A 22,661-nucleotide genomic window follows, 5' to 3' on the forward strand; every position below is an offset into this window, starting at 1 on the left:
CTTCTGTGCACTTCAGCAGGGATAATTGCATGCTGAACCATTATCATGGTATTGTGTTTGCTGTCAGTCTTTGTGGAAAGCAGGAACGGTTGCATTAGGTTGTAACATGCACTAAAACCTCCTTAAGGCACTTTTTTATCATCTGACTTGCGAAATGGTAAAAGAATGTTAGTGGGATATTCAGCAGTCCAGTGCTTTGATTAATTATCTTACTGTTGGCAACTTCAGGGTTACTTTTGTAGCATTCAGTAGGATGCCACACTTGCACAAAAGCTAGTCATACCTTTCACAAATTGCCTGATCCTCCTCAGTTACAAAGTGTTCGTTTTCCTGCATTTTTCATTGAAGGGGAGAGGTTTCTTGAAGCAATTTAGTTTTCTTCATAAACTTGACTGTTTAAATGAAAACTGGATTTCAGGAGCAGGTATGTTATATGTTTTTAAGCTAAGGCCTAAAGTTTCATTGACAGTTAACATTGTGCAGTTCATCTTTAAAGAAGGTGTCAGTTGTTCCATATTTCTTTAAGCTGTGTATTCACATAACTAGCCAGTCCCAGCTATAAATTAAATAATTTTGTGTAGCAGAACAGAATCTGCTCATGTTTTTTCATTCTTCAAATATTTGAGTTTTGTCCTCCAGGAAAATCTTTATTAATTGATAGTTTATTTTTATTTTTTTTAAACAGAGGTTTTCTATAAAATTAGATTTAATTTAGATACAGTTGCAGCCAAATCAAATATCTTCACTGTTGCTTAAACATTTTCAAGATTTCTTAGAGCTTTGGGGGAACTGAAATGTGAAAGAAAGGCTGTATACCCAAATGTGGGAGACCTGGCTCAAAGCCTTGCTCTAAAGGAGGTACAGAAAACTGAATTTGAGGTTTTTCTCATTTCATATGGTCTAGTAACTGAGCTCCACTTATCTCATACTCACAGATGAAATGACTTGTTTCACCCAAACCACATTGTTTCAACTAACTGAAAATTTTGAGAAGTATTGATCTGAAAATTTTGAGAAGTATTGATCTTGGGCTGATTCAGTACAAATTTCTTGTATGTGTTTTGAATGGATCTCCAAAAGAGGGAGAAAAACCCCACAAACAAACAACATGAGGCCCCTCGGCTGTCTCCTTGTTTCTTATGTGGCCCCATCTATTCCTCTGATTGAAATAGACTTCTGTACTATTTCTGTCCTATGCTCTACTGAATTGCAGAAGAGAAGACACAGAAGCTCTTTGGCAGTGTCCATACTGCCTTTTTGGTGTTTCAGCATTTGGTTTCAGAGGTAGCCTTGGATTCCTCACTGTTTGAAATTGCACCAACTCTGTTACTCTAAACAGTACAGACAGGCTTGTATTTCAGCAGAAGTTCAGGATATTGCTATACCTTCATCAGTATCCTCTTTTCCTTTTACAAGTGAGCAGAAACCTATTACTGCTTAAATTTGACTAAGGAAGGGGAAGTTTCCTGGCATGCAGAGTTACAGGCATCATCACTAGAATCACACATGCTTGATGTCCAAAATTATAAATGAACTAAATGGCCATACTGGGATCATGAGATCCACCAATAAAAATCAGTGACTATTTCCAACAATAAATCTATGCGTTGTGTTAACAATGTTTAGGAGTAAAGAATGAAGAAGCACTTTTTCATATTCTTAAAAATTCTTTTAGCACCCTCAGAGAGCTATCTCTCTGAAAACACAAGTCCTCTGCAGTAGCATTTAAAAGGCAGATAAAGGGAACTCAGATAAAAAGACAGCAAGACAGCATGTGTTTCCTTATCAGTCAATGTTTTGTTGGATCTGGCAGTTCAGCCTCTGGAATAATCCTTTTGGTTCTTCACTTCTGACATTGTTGTTTGGAAAAGTGACAGCTTCTATAAAGTTCCTTAATAGATGGTTTGTAACGTGTTCCTGTATGTAACCCATTAAATAATAAGCCTTATGAAAATTGCTTTTGAAAAAGAAAAATGTTTTTTATATCATCATGACATTCATATGCTATATATTTAAAACACAGTAAGATTTTTGAATCAGCCAAGCAATATTAGGGAACAGAAGACGATCTTCTGAACACTCTTTTAAAAATACTTCATAGATCTAGTATTACTGCATTTTGGCATCCCTTTTACAAAAAATAAATATTGAATTCTGAAATTAAATGCACAGGTTCAGAGGACGTTGAAGTTTGAATGTGACAGCATAGCTCTCAAGCGAATGATGTTTTTTCAGTCACCTCAGTATCAAAATGGTTCATGAAAAGAGGAATAACCCAGGGAGGTAAGCAGAGAGGTACAAATTCTATGCCTTTGTTCCTGTTGCTAAAAGCATTTAAGTGATTTTTTTATTGTCCTTCCTTTGAAGGTCAGACATGACTGACAATTTGTAATGGAGCTAATTCTTACTTGGCTCTATACCACCATAAACTGGTGGAAAATACTTTTAGTGGATATACTGCTTTAAATTGAGTATATGGTAGAAGCATCATGAAAGAGTTGGGGATATATATCAAGACTGCTAATATAATACTGTTTAATAGAGTAGGAAAGTGGTTGACTGCATATGTTATATCAATGTTTATTTAAACATGAACTGAAACAAATTTACATTTCAGCCTTTATTAGCTGTCGGAGAATAATAGTGGAATGTCTGCTTTGTACAAATTTAGCTGAGATTACACATTCTCCTTGGGAATGGCCATTGTATAATAAACTGTAGTATAGAAATCAATGATCATATAAATCAAGATTTTTATCATATGCTAAAGCAAATTTTGCTTGATTTACAAAATGTTATTGATTAAATTGAATTTAATTTTTTTACTCATTTTTCCATTGGTGTTTTCAGAATAAGAAGTTATCTTTTTGCTGGTACTAATATTACTAGTAATCTTGGGGTTTTTTTGGAAAACACAAATAAATAAGGATCACTTCTTTTACAGGCCTGTGGTGTTCTGGCAACACTTACAGCTTTCTGCACTGTTTAGCCAAATTGCTGATGTGCTTTCTTTGTGCAACATGTGATATGTTGTCTAATTAAGAACACAACTCCGGAGGCTAATCTTTACAAATGGATATGATATTTCAAAGTCATGAAAAAATAATTTCACGTTATAACAGTTTATTTTCAGGTACTGTAACATGTAATTTTGTAGTGGTACAGTCTTCAGAGCTAACAGGTCATTAAAACAAAAATGTTTGGGGTTAGTTGAAGAATGACCTTAAGTACTCTTAAAGCCTTTTTATTCTTTAGGCAAAGTAAAGCTGAAACAATATAGAAATTATATTCCTTGTTTTGAGGTGATGACGAAAAATAGAGATGAAGCAGACCTTGTCCCTGTATCAGTTTGGCCTGGCTCTCTTGCCAAGTCCAAGCTGTCCCCTTCCCTCTCCTGCTCTTTAAAGTGAGGGAAAAAAAATGAACCACAGAAAAGCTGAAAGAAGCCCAAACGAAAATGGGATTATATAAAAAATATATATTTACATATATTTACAATTATAGATACAATTTGAATATATTGTACACATGATAGGGAGCTCCTGAGGGGAAAAAAGGGAAAAGGGAGGGGGAAACAGGGATAAAAAACCTAAAAAAACCCAAATATCCTCCAAATATACCCCATTAATAGAGAGCTTACAAATAAACACAAAAAACCGAATTAAATACTTCCCTGAACGAGACAGCAGAACTGTGCGAAGCACCAACCAACTCCCCCACGCCTCCCAAATGGAACAGAGATAACGGCAGGTCCAAGCAGGCAGGCCCTGGCCTATACAAGCAAAGACCATCTGCGGAGAGACCTGTCACCTTCAGCCACCGGAAGAGAGAAGAGAGCGAGCTCTCTTATCTCCGCCTTATTTATATGTTGTGTTGTCCTAAAGGATGATATGGAATACTTCCTTGGATTTCTGACCTCCATTGCTAAGGAAGGCCTAAAAAATCCAAAAGCCAACCCACTACAATCTCCAAAAGCTTTCTCATAGGTTTTCTCTCAAATGTTGTTGCAGGATATGTGGCTCTGCCTAAATAACCACAGTAAAAGTGTATACAGGCAATAGAGATTAACTTGAAAATTAATAGTACTTACTCCCTTTCTTCCACTATTTTCTGTTTAAACTGTAGCTATATTAGTTAAAGACCTCTCCCCTTTGTCCATTGCCTACTAACACAGAATCACAGAATATGCTGAGTTGGAAGGGATCCACAAGGATCATTGAGTCTAACTTCTGGCTCTGCACAGGACTCTCCCCAAAAGTCATAACATGTGCCTGAGAGTGTCATCCGAACACTTCTTGAACTCTGTCAGGCGTGGTGCTGTGACCACTTCCCTGGGGAACCTGTTCTAGTGCCCAACCACCCTCTTGGTGAAGAACATCTTGCTTATATACAACCCAAACCTCTTCTGAAACAACTTCAGGCCGTTCCCTTGAGTTCTGTTGCTGGTCACCCTGGAGAAGAGATCAGTGGCTGCCCCTCCTCTTCCCCTCACAAGGAAGTTATAGACTGCAGTGAGATCCTCCCTCAGTCTCCTCTTCTCCAGGCTGAACAGACCAAGTGACCTCAGCTACTTCTCATACGGCTTCCCCTCAAGGCCCTTCACCATCTTTGTTGCCCTCCTTTGGACGCTCTCTAATAGCTTAATATCTTTCTTATATTGTGGCTCCCAAAACTGCACACAATATTACAGGTGAGGCTGCATCAGTGCAGAGCAGAGCGGGACAATTCCCTCCCTTGACTGACTGGCGATGCTTTACCTGATGCCCCCAGGACGCAGTTGGCCCTCCTGGCTGCCAGGGCACTGCTGACTCATATTCAACTTGCCATCTACCAGGACCCCCAGGCCTCTTTCCGTGGCACTGCTTTCCAGCATACATTCAGGGTTGCCCCATCCCAGGTGCAGAATCTGGCACTTCCCATTGTTGAACTTCATATGGTTGGTGATTGCCCAGTCCTCTAACTTGTCGAGGTATCTCTGCAGGGCCTCCCTACCTTTGAGGGAGTCAACAGCTCCTCCCAGTTTTGTGACATCTGCAGACTTACTTAATATCCCTTCCAGTCTTGTGTCCATGTGCTTGGGAAGTTGTTGAAGAGCACAGAGTCAAGGATGCAGCCTTGTGGAACGCCACTAGTGACAGGTCACCAGTCTCATGTCACCCCATTCACTATTACCCTCAGTGCTTGACCTGTGAGCCAATTGTTCACTCACCACATGATGTGTTTATCCAGCTGTGTGCTGGACGTTTTGTCCAGAAAGATCCTGTGAGAGACAGTATTGAAAGCTTTACTGAAATGCAAAAGATTACATCAACTGGCTTCTCTTAATCAGCTAGGTGGGTTACCTTGTCATAAAAGGAAATCAGGTTGGATAAGCAGGACTTTCCTCTCAGGAAGACATGTTGGCTGTGACTGATGGCTGCATTGTCTTTCAGATGTTTTTCAATACCTCCCAGAATAATCTTCTCCATGACTTTATCAGGCACTGAAGTGAGACTGACAGGCCAGTAGTTTCGGGGGTCCTCCTTCTTACCCCTCTTGAAAATCAGGACAATGTTCACCAGCTTCAAGTCAACTAGGAGCTCTATGGATTCCCAAGACCACTCAAAAATCATTGAGAGACTTAGACTTGATTTTAAGGGTTTCTGGATTGACCCTGGTAGAAATCCTCTGTTAAAGGATGGCTGCGGTGGGAGGGGGGAAGGTGGTTAATAGCTCTAGGAACACCTCTCTGACATGCTGTACACATTTGTGGTTGGAACAAGTGACTACTGACTGGAGTTGAGCAAACAAGGAAACATAAACTGCAAATTAAGAGGCCACCCAGATAATGAAATAGCAAGAAGCTTATTGAATGCTGATCAAGATATTGATAAAAAATTACCAAACAAAACAACAGCAACTGATCCCTCTAGAAATAGCTAATAGGAAAATAATTAAATAAATACATGATTTGAAATTCTCAGACTAAATAAAAAATTTAATTGTAGCTTTAATTTTTAAATATACTTCCTAAGAATCTGGCTGAAAGTGGGTATAACCTTTAATAAAATAACTGTAATGTGAGCCTTTTGGTAATGAATGAATTAAAAAAAAATATGGATACATTAAGTAGAATAATAAATGTACCATACACAAAAGTAGGACATCCATAAATCATTTATGATGTCCTTTCTCATCAACTCTTTCTTTGAGTCTTATTTGAAAACCAGGGTAGCTGGATATTAGAAAAACAAGATTTGTTAGTCAGATAACAGACATCTTTCATTAAAGCATTAATTAATTTTAGAAGGCTGAGGGCCCGATACATTAAAAATACTTGCAGAACAGTGCTACTTTACTTATGGGGTTTGGGGTTTTTTTCTGTTTTAATTACTCTCTTCCTCTGGTCAATGAAAGTTATTTGTGTTCTACTTTAACTGGCTCAGCAAGCATGATGGAATATTATTGTCCTTATAGAATTAAGTATTGAATTGCCCAAACAATTCCAAATGCTTCAAATGGCTGTATGGTACAATAACAAAAGTAAGATGGTCTATTCTTACAGTGACTGTGTAAGCCTGTTTCCTCCTTCAAAGGCAGAGATTTTGAGGACCTTTGTTAGGCAGTCCATTCTATGCACAGTCCTTCATGCCAGTAGAAACAGGGGAACACTACAGAAAAATACCTTTTTTTGGTGTTTTTTTTTCCTTTCACTTTACTTGTATTTAAGCATATTAATTTAAAGTCTCTTTTTATCACCTTTAATAGCGGTCTAATCTTATTAAGAAGATAGCCAAAATAAATGTTTTGCATCACTCTTATGAAAAGAGAGCACAGCATAAATGCTGAAATTAATGTGAGACCTGAGCTTACTCTACCAGAGCTGTTTTAATAAAATACTTTAGGAAAAATTTTAACAAAAAACAGGATTTACCGTATTGGTTCTAAAAATATACAAGATTCAGTCTGACAATAATGTGATTCAGTATGAATAGCACATCTGTTTTGTGGTGATAAATATGCTAAGGAAAAGTAGAGACAGGCAGGTTATCGTTAAGGATCATGTTTATTTCTGTCCATATGTTAGGAGTAGAATGTTTCTATAATCAGTATTTCATTCAAAGTGAGTGACTAAGGAATGTTGTATATAATGAAAAAAACCCCTGATAATGTAATGCAACAATATCACATAGTAAGACCGTGATGTAGATGTACTGGGCACAGAGTTAGCTCACATCTTTCAGGGCTTGCTAGCCGAGGCCTAGCATAAATGTACAGACCTGGCTGACTCTAACAAAAAAATCCCTTGGAGTCCCAGTGCCGGGAAATGTGTTGCAGAGCATGAGGAGCATCAATATCAGTGTTGAGTTATGGTATCCTGCTGACTGTGAGCTACTGCTGCCTAAGAGCAGCTTTGGTGTCTCCACATTCATGTGCCATTAAACTGAAATCCAGGGACTACTGAGCACTGACTGTATTTCTAGGCCAGGGGGTGTATTTCTAGGCCAGACTTGGACATTTGTACCCACAGTCAAACCCTTTCTCTTGTTCTTATGTAATCGATCTTTGTCAAGCAGAGTTTGGCAAGTTTGGCAAAGGCTGCTAGCTTTTCTTTGTCATAATGTTATTACAATCCTCTCCATCCAATGCTCTACTGCTATTGATCTTTGCTCTCTTGGCCATGGTACTACTGTTGTAGTTTCTTTGGTTGTAATAGAAAGGCATTGACTATAATCTTTGGCTCTGGTATATAGTAATTTATTTTCTTGGCTTGTCTACTTTAGCATAGAAGCTACATCTTTGCTTTCTTAATTCCCTTTTCTTTAATTGTGGACTTCTTTCAAAATTATTTTGAGGCTGATGCAATACAAAAATACCTTCACTTTGATATTACATCAGCTGCCAACCAACTCTCTAACAACTCATTAGTTATGGAGTGGATCACACATTCCTTGTAGCAACTGAGCAGTATGGGAGGCTGATCAAGAACTGCTGAAATGAATGAAATCTTCTGAGTCAAAAAACTCAAGGCAGAAGTATATTGAAAATAAATTCAATTTTTAAAGAATTTTGAGGTAAATTTTTAAGGTAAAAAAATTTCACTGGGATAAAATGGAACTATTTAAACTGGGAGGGAAGGAGGAAATGAGAGTCATGTATCACAGAAATCCCAAAGCTCAAGGCATAGAGCTACAATGAGCACTCAGGTTCCAGTGCCTTTTGTCATGTCCTGGTAGAAGCCAAGAGTCACAAGGGGGAAATTGGTTAAATCATCCAAGTCAAGTTATTTGGTGTCTTTTGTTTACATTGTAGGATAGACCTGAGACAGGCTCATGCAGGAGGTGTTTTCAGTGCACTTGAGATTGGTCTTGTCTTCAATATGTGGGAGTTCCAAGGCCAAGTCTTTTTTAGATGCAGAAATGTTTTGCTCTTCTTTCCAGATTAATTTTTATTTAATTATTTTAGCTGAGTGGAATCTGCAGTGTTAGTGGAGACAGATTCGTCTGGAAGTCTAGTAATTCAATTTATCATGTGGCATATGGAAGACAAAGCAATAACTCTTCATTCTGAAGCATATACAGATCAGGGACCTGAGCTGGGGTCTCCCATAGCCAGTATAAAGCACTAGCACAGATCTGTCGCTTATTCTGAAGTAAATCAATCTTCTACAGATTTTCAGCAGGTTGTCCCTTAGTGAGATTATCAGCAATATAATATTTCTCAGCTGTTTAAAACTCAAAATTTGACAAGAAGTTCTGGAGCAGGAGTGGGGAGCTATTAGCTGTTCATTTGCTAACAGTCTGTACAAAATCAGGAGGCAGTGTACTGGCACGAGTCTCAACACAGAGTTGTTTATACTGAGTTTATATTGAGTTCCTCGTATATCATAGATAGTAGGGAGGTTCTGCACTCTTGCTAGAGAAGAAAAATTGCAGGAAATTCAGACACGTGTTTTTGTACAGAGAGACAAGATCACATGCAGTCCATGTGCTTTCTCTGGTAAAGTGGAAAGGCAGAAATTGGTTTTCAGAGGCAATACCAGACAAGTTACATAAACAGAAAGGAATGAATAAAACTTTAGTGTTGTGAATCTTGCACACTCTGTTATTCTCTGTTTGGAAAGATCCCTTATTATCCATGGAAGCCTTTTAAAAATTCTCCATGTATATTCAGGAATCATTTAGTTAAAATCATTGCCAACTAGACAATCATTTCAGCCAAACTTACACTATATTACTTCTGCATTGTTCACTCTTTCCTGAATGATATTTTCTACTGTGACTTAGAGCCTAATACTACTGATGTGAATTGATGTGAAGCTTACAACAATAAGACTCCTAACTGCTTTATGTTGCCCAGCATAAAACTTCTATTTTTCTCCAGTTAATCAGGCATGTAATGCATTCAAAAGCATTTCAGAACATTGCTGCATTTTTCATACATGCTTTTTTTTTTTCCATCCTTTTCTGTTTTGGCTAACCATTTGGTGCATCCCATGCAGTATTCTCTACCCTTTTTTATCCTTCTCTTTTTTTGATGGAGTTCTTGCCCCCAAAATACCTAGTCTGTAGTGCCTACTTAAGACATTTGCCTCACTATCCATTCAACCACTCCCCAATGATTCTGTCCTTTCATCTACTCCCTCTCTGACTCTGCTGTGTGGAAGTCATATCCTTTCCTCACCTAACCCTTGTTTTTTTTTTAACATGCATTTGAGTTTCAGACTGTGATTGATAGGGCAAATATCTAATCTTCTCCATAATTCTTCCTAATAAATTCAAACTTGGAGAAATACTTTAAATAGCACATTCATCTTTCTTGGTCATGTCCCCATTGAGCTACTGGAAGTGCTCTTCTTTCCTTATTGGAGTGTTGCATTGGTCTTCTGCACACTTCTGCCTATGAACTTGTCCCTCTACTGTTCTATCTTCCTTTTTACATCTCTTCAATGTGACCCTTTACCCCAAGCTATTATCAGGGTCTTGGCTTGCCTAATCACTTTGTACTTCTATTTTTTGTTTCACCTTTGTCTTCTACTCCTTCCTTTATTCTTTTAGTGTCAAAGCACTTTGCTGGTCTCTTTTTTCTTTCCACTTTTACATGTTTTATAGCCCACACTTCTCTTTGGTTCCGTTGATAGTCTTCCCCTCTGCTGTGAATGCTCCTTTTTGCCCAGGGCTACTCTGTTACCAGATCTCTGACAGCATCACGGCTATGCAAAATCTTCTTGAACTGTAATGTGCACCTTCTCACCCGTTGTAACAGTACGGCAGGTGTTCTCAGCTCTGGTTTTAGCTGTTTGGTCTGGTGGTGTTTTGTTTAAGGGTTTTTTTGTTGATTGGTTTGTTTGTTTGTGGGTTCTGTTGTTGTTTTTTGGGGATATTTTAAAATTTATTGTATTCATGGCAAGTAACTGCTGGTCTTCACTGTGAGTGAGTTTATTTGCTTATTTGCCTGTGTTAAGCTGAGAGAAAGCAACTTGAGGGTATTCTTGTTTTTGGTATAGGTTTGCCTTGCTTTTGGGGTGCTCCATGGGCTTCTGGATTGTAGGTGCTATGGAGATTATTGTGAAGCACTTACACCCAGGTACTTACAGACCTGCAATTAAATTATGATATAAATGATTTCTGAAAAATCCTATTCAAACTCATGACCAAAGTATACTTTGAAGTCCAAGGTTAAGTTTTGCTGGTTTTGATAAAGTATTACAGAAAAAAATATATTTTCTCTTTGAAAAGGCTAATGTTTGCCACATGAATTTTGACTTAACAAAGCTAAATTAATGTCTGCTTAAAGACAATAAAAAATTTTCTCAGCTAAAGTAAATATTAATTTAAGATTAAGTTGTAATGTGTGCATGTCAAAGGTCACTTAGCAATATAAAATATGCAGCAGTTCTTAAGTGTAGGCCATTGGATAGATTGAATTTCTACTCTGGAGTTTTGGAGGAAAATGTCTAGTGAAAATACATAGAAAATTATCAAATAACAATATTGTCCACCAGATGTCCCTGTACTCATAGGTGGTAATGAACAATAATCATTCAACTGTCTAATTGCTTTTATTAAAGGCAATTTACACACACTGTATGCATTTCCCAAGTCTCCATTAACCACTGTGTAATAAGATCATGAATAAATGGCAATTATATTAACAGTATTTGAGCGCTATAGTTATGAAAATAAATTACAGGAATTACTTGCCATCTCAGTTTTGTGTGTTTTTTTCTTCTCTTGGGAAACAGTAAATCTTTATCATGCATTGCGTGGTAGAAGTGATAACAATTGGTCTCTTATATTTGTAATTTCTATAAATTTATATGTGTAAATACATTAGTCATATAAATCTTACAAAGCAATATGTTCTCATCTACCTACCTATCTAGAAAAGACTCTAAGTAACTAGAACTGACAGAACTAGTGAGTTGAAGGATTGTGGCTTTTGTGGAGATTTCTTTTAACTTTGGTAACTATTGGAGCAGACTTTGGTCACGGTCCCTGTATTCATCAGGGTGTTTCGTTTCTGTCAGCTGCTCCCTTAGCTTGCTGTGCAGTGTCTTCCAGCCAAATGCTTGGCTATCAGCTCGCCATGCATGTTTGGGGGCTACGGCAGGACTGTGAGGTATCTCTTCTCTAGTAGGGACTTAGGCTGCTGCCCTCCAGTTTGAAGATAACCATGTCCCTGACTATACCCACAGTGGGACCTGGGCAAGTCTGCCGACATGTGGGCCCTTAAGCATCGTGGCTAATTCAAAGACATAACTTGAGTTTTAGTGATGCCACAACACAGTCAGGATACCTTTTCCTCCTTTTCCCTGGGATGACTAAGCTGCTAGAAGGGCATCTGAATCCCTACTGGGAGCAATTCCCTGACATGACTGAAAGATCTCATCCCTGGCATTCACACTGTCAGGTCTACATGGGGGCATATCCTTGGATAGAGAGACAGCAAACAGTGGTGGCAGGACCCATGTCCAAGTGTTCCTTTCATTTTCTGTGTTTTAAGTTAACTTAATTTTATAACCCCAGTTGTGACCCTCCAGATGTTTCTATGTTTGGCAATGTATTACTTGATTACAGTGTTTAATTTTAATAATGGTTTTATAACCAGCCTTCTGCTTTTCAGTTGTAGTTACAAAGTTTTGCAAGATGCCTTGAAGATTTCTGTTGAATGTGTATAAATTTATTTATGGGTATTTCTGTTATCTTCTGCTTTTTAAAAAAAATAAATAGTACCTAAAAAATCTTTATTAAAACCAGATAAATTTTTATTGCCCATTAATAGTGCCTTCTGATAATGATGATACAGCAAATGATACTGTTTCTTTGCTTTTTGATGTGTTTGTGATTCTGTCTTTTAGTATATGCATGTGACTTTCCGAATCAGTGAGCAGTTATGTAAGTTTTCATACTAGATACATAGATTGATTAATCAGTAGGAATTCTGTCTTAATAAGAGGACTGCCTTTGGTGTCAGAGCAGTGTAAGCTTGATTAAGTAAAGGGAAATCAGTGGGAGCCAAAGGAGGCGGGAAGGGATTTGGATAGAATAAATTTTTTAAATAACTTGGAGAAAACAAGGCACTTCTGAAAGCAGCAGACATACTTATCTTGGTGGATATGCTGAATTTGCCTTTCCTAAATTAAGACATCCACTAACACTTCATATTTATTACTTGAAAACATGTCTTATATTTATGTAGGTTTGTGTGTTTGTATTTCAAGATGGCATATTGCATGGAAATTTAAGTGTTTTATTTTGACTTTTTGGTTGCAAAGTTTTCTGTTTCCACCAGGCATTATTGTCTCTCACAAACAGCTATCAACCAAAATACTAATAATAAATGTTTACTGCTATAGCCCAGTAAACAAGGCATGAAAGGTTATTCCAAGCCTGAGTATTAGAAAATAATAGTCAGGTTTTCAAATCCTTAGACCAATAGGAGAATAATTTAATTTTAAAATCTTTTTTATCCATCCCAAATATATCTGTTTTTTAAAGTATTTTCAGTTTGTGATATACCGTGATATTAATGTAAAGAAGCTTTCAGGAATAAGGTTGGTGAAAGTGAAAGCTTTTACATGCATGTTACCCCAGGAGAGTGAACTAAAGTTACTTCAGTCCACTAGGCTAAATATATAACTTAATCTTGTTCAGTGGTAGTTTCTGCCTGGACAGGACTGATATCCCAGTACATAGGAAAATGAAAGCTACAGTCCAGCAGTGAGTGCACTATTGCAGCACAGCAGATGAATGAGGAATGTAGAAGGGACTGAACGAGCTCTGTCAGCTTATATGATGTCATTTTGAGTCTTATTAAAATTACCATGAGTATGTCACCGTGAAGTTCTCAGATTTCAGTGAGCATGGACAGCTACATTTTTGTTTTGAATAGCTGTCAGGATTACATCTGTGATTCCAGAACACCTTTCTGATAGCTACAGTACTTGCTGTTAGTCAGTGTGATGTTGAGCTCTGCCGGAGACCTCCCTGACTGAGACTTCAGACCACCAGGGCTACCCAGAATGCAACTATACTTTGTACATGTCTTGTCCTTCCTTTCTTCTCAGAAGAGCTTATAGCACTTATGACATGCTTTTTTTTGAGGACAGACCTAACTCCTGATTTTCAGAGAACTAATCTGTTTACATTTGGTTTGGCTCCATCAATGGCAAACCATATTAAGTCTATTAAATGGCACCCTTGTATTTTAGTGCATTTGTACATAAGTTCTGCAAAACAGTGCTTGAAGGTTGTTTACACAATGAAAAAGGTATTTCTTCTAACTTAGCGCATTAGTTCTTTCTCTAAGCATTTGGATTGGAGTCCAGGATAGATGGAATATATTCACAAAGGCAAAGATCCAGGAAAAAAATTTTCTTCAGCAGAGTAGCATAAATGAACAAAATGTTCCTGGTTCTTTAACTACTTTTCTTTCTATAACTTGCCATATCACATAATAACATTAAATAAACCAAAAGTGCATCTGTCTAATCTTGTAACACTCATTCAAGCTGAACTCCCCCATATTTTAGTTTTATCCTTTTTCTTTTTGGTTGTGCTCCTCTTGCTGCAATAATAGAGATGAAATACCTGTGATAGAAGTGGTAGCAGAGAAGGGGGCACGTGGGAGAACACTAATTTACTTGGGTAACCATGGCCTTGTCAAGCAGCTTGTTTGATTCAGTTTAGGGAGGAGGCTAGGAGAAGAATGATCTCCAGAAAGGGTCGGAACTCTGCCCCAGAGCCTTCTGCCCTTGGAGCAGGGCAGCTTTCCAACATACCTTTTTCTGACCACAACTGCAAGTCTGTCAAGGTGCACTCATCTTTAAGAAACTACCACACTCATAGACATTTTACCCAAACAACTCCATATTTTAAACCTCTATAAAAGAGCATTCTCATGAGTAGCAAATAAGAACACATTAGTGGTGCATATCACAAAGAACTAGCTCTTAATGAGCTAGACTGGGTATTGGAGGCAGTATGCTGTCATCACATGGTAGCCATAACCATGGTTAACTTGTAAGGTTCGGGAAGCTATTTGGGTTTCTCCACACTGGACCTCAAAATGCCGTGACTCAGGAGGGGGCATGTGTGGACATTTGATGCACAGGAAGGGACCATGTGGTCATGAAACTTTTTTCTAATGGTTCTTCAGCCCAAGTGTGAATGGTGCCACCAAATGTCCTCTGAGGTGCAAGATCATAAAACAGCTGGCAAAATAAGGCCTCTGTCATAAGCAGTATCTCAAGTTTGGTGCATTATATATATGCTAAATAGTATATATTTGCTAATAATCATGAACAAGAGTAAAATTCATTCTTAATTCTCTGAAATGTATTAAATATTAAAAGATGGAATGAAATTCTGTTCAGGAACTTCAGCATAGAATGAGATGAGGTCTTCAGTGGGAGGTGTTGCTTTATTGCTTGTAAATTAAAATGAGTACTTTTTGAATGCGTTTGGTTATTGTTTTCTAAGAAAGACTTGCTAATTTTTAGTAGCTAAGTAAAATTACCAAGTACTGGTATGATTACATATTTACTGGATAAAAACCAGGGAACAGAAGACAGGACTTGCCTCCTTCTGTGCCTAAAGCAGTCTCTAAATTGCAGAGTCACAGTCACATTTGTTTTTATCTCTTCTCTCAAAAGTCAGAGCTTCTAATTGCTACACTGAAGTGGCTTCAAAAGTAAATGGAGAATTCTGGAAGTCCTAGAATAACCTTAGGCTTGTTAGACAACACTCATTCTTGGGAAATCTGGTTTGAAACCTCCTTGTAAAAGGAAAATATTTGACCCGTATCTTTTTTTACTTTGAATTACATCCCTAATCCCTAAATTACTAGGAGGGAATAAAGGTACAATAACTCCCATATTGTCTTGGAGGTGAAAGTGGGCTAGGCATAAGCAAGCAAGCGGAGTCCTGCCCTAGACCTCTCGTTATGAATCCTTCTGATGTGGAATAGTAGTTAGCCCATGTCACTGTCCACAGCGATCTTGGTTTGGTCATCAGCTCTAACAGAGATTTTGTGCATGACCAGACTGTCTATGCCTCAGTTACCCCTCTGTTTAGACAGGGTATTTTTTGATTCTGCCACATACCAAGGTAGCTGCAAATATACATTCATTAACAGTTCATGAGTTTCTCAAATAGAACAGTAATGACTTGAGAATAGAAAAGGCCTTAAAAAATTAAAACTGTTATACAAATGTGTATATATGTATATACAAAAAAGGGCTACCGAAGTAAATTTTGTTATGCTCTGTCCACCACAGCTCACAGCAAGGAAGATCCACAATCCCTGAGTCTCATGGAGAAAAAATATTGATTTAATTGCCTAGCTTTTTGGATTCTTTTAGTTTCAGTTTACAATGGGTTTATATGACATGGTTGAGTTCAATAGCAAGAAACTTGATCCAGAAATATGGTAGGTGTTTCCTAGTTCTGTATTATCTGAAATTAGATAATTCTTTGTTCACAGCAAAAATCATAGGCTGGCTTTTCACTGCAAACTTTTAGAAATTAATTCAGTTTACATTAGAGCAAAATCACACACAGTTTACATTAAAATCAGAGTTCTAGAAAACTCATTTCTTTTAATGCTAGGTACTGTTGGAGCTCCTAAGAATGGAAATTTTATATGCAGGATACCTCCTTAAAGCTGTAACACTGAAAACAAAAAATCGCAATACAGGCTTGTTGGTATTATGTTGCAGGTAACACATTCAATACAGTAGTTTGAATCTGGCTTTACCTAATGAAGATGGGTAATTTCTTATTAAAAAAGCCATGACCTTAGTATAATCATAAAAATCTGACTTGACGAGGTCTAGCAGAAATGTATGTAGTAGAAACAAATTTACATTTACTTCTATGACAGTGTAAAGAAATAATTTTTGTGAAGCTATCAGTAAAACTGTGAATCTGTTTTGGGTTTTTTTGAGTGAAAGTCTTAATTTGCAGACAAGGTGCTGCATACAGATGTTGCAGGTAGGGCAAAAGAAGGACATGAAATTACAGGCTTCCATCCCTTTTAACAGATCTTTCAATTCTGCCAATCAAAACTTAAAATTCAGAATTAATGCATGGTGCTCAATGTGAAGCTCTTGAATGACAGACTGTTCAGCAAACAAGGCAGATCAGAGAGGTCAAAGTTTATTTTTTGTAGTCTTACACAGGCAAGGAAATTATTCTCTTTCTTAGTACCTTGTTTTCAGAAAGCTTGTATCATCTCCAATATGTTTTCTTGGGAAAGAGAAAGCTATGAGAAGGGGATGATTGGTAAGACTCTATTTGTGTTTTTACGTGTCTTTCAGCATTTTGCAGAGGTTGTTGGTTATCACTGCAGGTAATGATCCTAAACTGGAGAAACTCTGTAAGCAGTAGTGGTAGTAAATTGTAACAATTCTCTTGCAAAGGATATTAGTTCTAAAGGAAATGTGCCATGTTTTTAAACTCCTGTACATCTTTTCCTTTTTTTTTTTTTTTTCCTATTTAAAAGAAAAAACTTTCAAAACTTTCTGGCATTTTTCTCCAAAACAGTGGATAGTCTATAGAAAATTGTATAAATGTATTAGATCAAAATTCACTTTATCTTAGTTTTCAACAAGCGCCCCCCCCCAATTTTACAATTTCTGCTTATTTTCTCTTTTGCTGTTATGTATTTCACTACAATTAATTGTACCTGTGCTTTTCTTCAGGGTTGTTTTTTATTAATCTTTTTTTTCATTTTGCATTCTGTAAGTCTTAAAAACTTGAAACAATTTGAATAAGTTAAATAAGCAGTGGCAAAAAATAGCACACAGAGAAAAATAAGAAAACTGGAAAGGAAATGAAAATAAATAGCAAAGCTGGAAATAATTTCTTCTATTCCAGTAGATGACAGAAAACTTGGATTGGGGATGAAGGCTTAGAGAGGAAAAAAGATGTATTATATTTTTTGTTTTCCAAAACTAAATCAGTGTAGGAATTTCAACTGCAATAAGGTCAAGTTTGCCAATTTGTTTGTTGGGTGGGTTTTACTTATACATTTCATATTAATAACATTCGAATGTCACTTTCTTTGATAAAAAATAAGACCAGATTATTTTTTAGTGGGAAAACTTTAAGGCAGAATATGTCAACCAGCCCTTCTGGGGCTGACATCTTTTTTACTCCTGTGGATTACAATCATTATTTGGAAAAGTTTAGTAGCTGTTGTCTTTGCAGTGAGAAGCATCTCTAAACTACCAAGTACCAGGTTGCAGTTCTGAGAGTTTACAAACACCAGTGTCAACAGTTTATTGATCACCAGCTCCATCAGCTAAATCAGTTGGGCAAAAAGAATTTCTAGGTTTTGTTTACATTGTTGTGCATTGTCCCTTATTTGAAGTAGCGATATTGTATGTGGATGAGTCATAGTTAAGGAATAAAAATTAAATCTGCATTAGGAAGACAATATTCTCATCTCTTTGAAATTTTGGAATATTAGACTTTATATGCTTTCTTAAGTGGAAGAAAGAAGCAAGCTATGAAAAAAACCTCTTAAAATTCTAGTTCATCTTACTGAGTCTGTTGTGGAGAAACCAGCAAAGCTCTAGGTCTCCTGGAAGCTCCTGAAGGTTTCTACCTTTCACAAGAACTGTTAATTATGTCTATCATGTTGTCAATTCTATATCCTTTCAGTAACAATATGATGGTGATGAAGGGCAGTGCAAAGATGAGGTTTTACAGGTGACAGGGCAGCATTCTGGAATTACAATCAAAGACTAGTGTGTGGCTGCTGAGGAATGTGCGCTGGCAGATTGCATACTTGGGGAATTGCTTTTCAGGGTGTCTTCACGGGAATGATTCAGGTCAATATCTCTTGAGCAAAAACTTTGTAGTGGAAAGATATTTTAACAAACACCATAGATTTGTGTTTTTCAGATTAGCAGACCTTCTCATTAATGTTTTTGATTTTTTTTTGTTAATGGCCTTGTGTCAATCCTGTCTCAAAATTTCTAATGGCATGGTAAGAACTTAAAAGTGGATTGGTTTAAATTAAAAAATACTTGTATCTTTCAGAGAAAAAAACTTCCTTCAGAAACAGAGGATGTCATCTTGTTATCTTGTTTAACTCCTGGCCTTGCCTTAGTAGCTGGATAAAAGAATTTGAATCAGAGCTAGTCTCCACACAATATGTTCTCTACTCTAGAGTTTCTCTAGCTTACAAATTATACCAAATGTATTTAATACTTTCAAAGCATTCTTTTTCTAATTTTAACTACATTTGTGTGTGTCTGTGATTTACAGCATAGACACTTCAAGCTGGAATAGAATAATTACAAAAGGTCAATATGTTTGAAAAACACATATCTAGCTGCATGGTGGAATAATAAAAGTACAATTTCCAGCATTCCAGGGAAAAGAGGTCATCATTCAAAGCAGTTGAGCCAATATGTAATATGTTCTGTCTCTTGTATGCATGCATACCTGTGCATGGTATTGTTCAGTGGTATCCTCTGTTTTGAAACCATTCTTCACAGCAGTTTCCCATGTATGTGGTTCAGCAGCATGTTTTCCTCAAAGCTGCACGAAGCGTCCATGTACCAAATAGCACCTAATTGTCCTGTAGTTCTCCAGATACACATATATGTGTGTATAACTATACACTTTATATATATATATATATATATCTCATATGTATATATTTTTATACAGTCAATAATATATATCATCTTTAGGTAGGTTTGTTATGGTACAAATATCTAAAATGCTGCCTAATATACTTAATTTTCATAAAACTAGTCTGTCAAATCAGATTTCAAACACCTGTATTAGTTTTGGTAGAGAATTTTACAATCACAATGGCAAATGAATAGTGATTGTTTTAAAAACCTGTTGATTTTTATATGTTTCAAATCTACACTGCAGAATTGCACTGAAGTAAAAAACTGAGTTGTTTCTAGGTTGCTCTTTGTTTATTATGTTAAAAACCATGGTGTATTCTTCCATGGATGCACACATGTAATTCCCATTACCATTACAGCAAGTATCACACAAGAACCGAGGACATAGAGGAATTCCCCGAGGCCGTTATGTTATCCTTCATGCATTAAATCATGTGAAGAGGAACAAAGTAATCTGAAAATGTGAATGCTTTTGAACTAGGGCTATTGAACTGTGTTATCCTTGCTGCACTAATTCCACAGAATTGGCAGAAGCAGCAGAGCTGATCTAGAGAGAGCCCCCCACCCAAAAGCACAGAGATGTTTTTCTAGCCTTCTGGAAGGCAGTGAGGGACAAAAGACTTCTCTGATCTTGTAGATATGGTTCATAAATTGCAGAAAAACTTCAAACTATTTGGTGTAAGGAAGAAATTCTATAAAATATGTTTTTTAAAAGTATTTTCTCATTCAACAATGCCTTTTATCTGTGCATAGACAGTATACAGGTATTGATGGCTGAGGTCTCTAAATAGGTCATTAAGGATAAAATTATTAGTGTTCTTCAGCCTTAAAACTGGTGGAAGCATGAACCTTTCATTCTGAATAAAGCATTATGTCTTTATAATGTTAAGAGTTTAAGTAATTGGGGGGGGACAATAGGGGGAGTCTACTAAAGCAGTGTATTTTACAGAAACAGCCTTTTATAATGATAACATTATGTCAGAGAGTTTTGACCAAGTTTTCAGGTTGCTTTTTGAGAAAAACTAGGACAAAAACATAGCAAAAGGTTTTGGCCAGTAGCTAAACTAACTGTAAAGCTACTAGTGTCGGCATGCAGTTTCTATTCTCCAAGATGTTTCAAAATATTCTTTTAAATGCATCAGCACTCAAAAATACCAGTTTTTAGCTGAAAATTTAGAGAAAACTAAAAATCCTAGTGAAAATGTTTCTTAGAAAACAATTAATTTCTTTGGATTTAAAAAAACCCCCACATTTGGTTTATGGAAGACATGCTTAGAACTTTCCCAGCATATTCTGAATGAAATAAACAGCCTGGTCAGTAATTTAGTTCTGTTAATATATAATCTCGATTACTATGCCTTTATCTGTTTAAAGCTCGTATGTTTTATGGCTGGATCATAAACTCTTATGCAGTAATCATAGCTTGCAAATATTTGTTCACTTATTCCTGGTTGTTGTCTGTCCTTCTCACCTGTAATAAAGCTAAATAAATAGCTACAGGCAATATATGCTTATCTCATTGGTAGGCTGCAAAATGATGAATCAGAGTGACTAATTATTTGGAAAACAGACTGCTTCAGAGCAAAGAAAACCTCCCACCTCCTGTCATCCTAAAAACTTTAAATATATTTGGAGACAATTGGCTAGGAAGGCCAGACTGATCCAAATTAGTCGGATGTTAACATTTGTTTGTAATGTAAAGAGGCAGTGTAAAAGGTCACAGAAAAATTTCATTACTGTAAAACTACCGAAGATGTAGCTTCTCCCTGATATGGAACAAACTGTTCTGTAAAAGAAGTGCATTCACAAATCTCATTTTTATAGGATTTGTTTCATTATTCTCTGAATTCAGTGGGAAATGTCCTGATGGTATTGGTGGCGTACAGCTACTGTCCTGCAAGGTGTGCTGATCTCTTTCACCTTCAGGATTTTATTCACCAATTCATCACTCCATTGATGTTTGAGGAGGTGATATTCTCACTGGGCTGTCTCAGTGTTGGGGTATTGAGGTAATACTGGGCTGTCATGAGAGGTTATGTGTAAGGTGTGAACTGGCGTTGAGGTGGATACTGCAGGAAAGAAGATATGTGGCAGTGTTGCGTAGGAAGTGACAGAAGGAAGAAACAAAAACAAACAAACAACCCTCAAAAATTATCACTTCAGGAACACATATTTCTTGTTTGGTTTCTTCACTGAAGGTGAGGTGATAGGAGTTTAGTTATTTTTGCATTACTCATTGGTGATTAAAAATCACTTCTTTCTCGTCCTTCTATATCATTTCCTTCCCATGTTGCATTTCATTGTATGTTTTTTGCTGCCTCATTTCCTTTGTCTTTTCTACTCATTTCATCCCTAGATAGAGAATGAGGGAGGGGAAAGGGAATAGTGGCTATCACTACTGGTATTTCTTCTTGGCTTTAGATTTATTCATGTGACTCTTCTATACTGCTTTCCTAATGATTAATACTAAATTTCTAGACCTTCCACTTCACCACAGAGATTGACAGCTGACAATAAATGAGTGGAGGTAGTCAGTTCATCTATATCCTTCTTTTCCAAAAGTCATTCATTGGGTCCCTCCTTTTTCCCCTCCTGAGTTTATGAGGAAACTTACTGCTTCCTTTGTTGTCACCACAGAAGGACATGTTTGAGAAATCCAGTCTTCAGTCTTCCCCATTTACCCCTGTGAAAAAAGCTTCCACTATCATTCCAAATTGTGTCATGATGGGACTGTCTGTCCTTTCCATCAAATATTGTGTATCATTCTATTGAAAAGTGTCGACCTGCACCCACCACCGTGTTTTCTGTATACCTTTTTCGTAACGGTTCGGTAAGCACTTGTCAGATGAATTACTTCAGTGCTCCCATGTAAGTATGTGTATTTCCTAAAGCTATGTGAAAGCAGACAGTCAAGGAGGTCACATGAAGAATCACCTTGAAACAATTTCTGTGTTTTTCTTTAGTCTTCTTCCCGCTCAGTTCTCCAGTGAACTGGGGAAAATATTTCTCAAAAATGGTTTAATTCTTTATGAAATCATAGAAAGGTACAGGAGTTATATTCCCTGCTGAGAAAAGAAAGCCCAAGTGGGAACATAACATTATTATTTGAGAGAACATAACATTATTATTTGAACCTGTCTATTTTAGCAGGAGAAAATATATTGCATATTTAAAAAGTTGTCTTAGCCTCCCAGCACAAGCTGAGCTGTTCGCGCTTGTTACTAAATATAGCATGACCACACAGAAACAGAAATGAAAAGAGCAAATAAACGTTGAATCTCAATTCCATTAATTGTTAATTGTTAACTGAATAATGTATTAGTTATGAGATTATATTGGACAGATATTCTTCTTCATTACTTGTGCTGTGATATTATTAGAGACAGGAAAAAAATAATGGGAAAGAATCTGCCAATAAATGTGGTCTTCAGAGAAATAAAACCTTCTGAGTTGTTTCTTCTCATTATAAAACACGCTGACCATAAGACTCTTAACAGGGGGTACATCTAGGAAAGTAAATAAATGG

General features: G+C 36.9%; 1 protein-coding gene across 2 annotated transcripts in view; it reads left to right on the top strand.

Moving 5' to 3' along the window:
- PTPRR (protein tyrosine phosphatase, receptor type R) overlaps positions 1-22,661 on the top strand; it is a 139,991-nt gene that overhangs the window by 17,858 nt on the left and 99,472 nt on the right. Inside the window, exon 1 of one of the 2 annotated variants that reach the window (XM_027664081.1) lies at positions 16,692-16,766. The exons of the other annotated variant lie outside the window; for it this stretch is intronic. The gene's annotated coding sequence lies outside the window, so the exon portion shown is untranslated. Of the gene's footprint in view, positions 1-16,691; positions 16,767-22,661 lie in introns of those variants that run through there. 2 annotated transcript variants of the gene reach the window in all.

This window comes from Corapipo altera, unplaced genomic scaffold, assembly GCF_003945725.1.
Source record: "Corapipo altera isolate COAL_440 unplaced genomic scaffold, ASM394572v1 1, whole genome shotgun sequence".
Lineage (NCBI taxonomy): Eukaryota > Metazoa > Chordata > Aves > Passeriformes > Pipridae > Corapipo > Corapipo altera.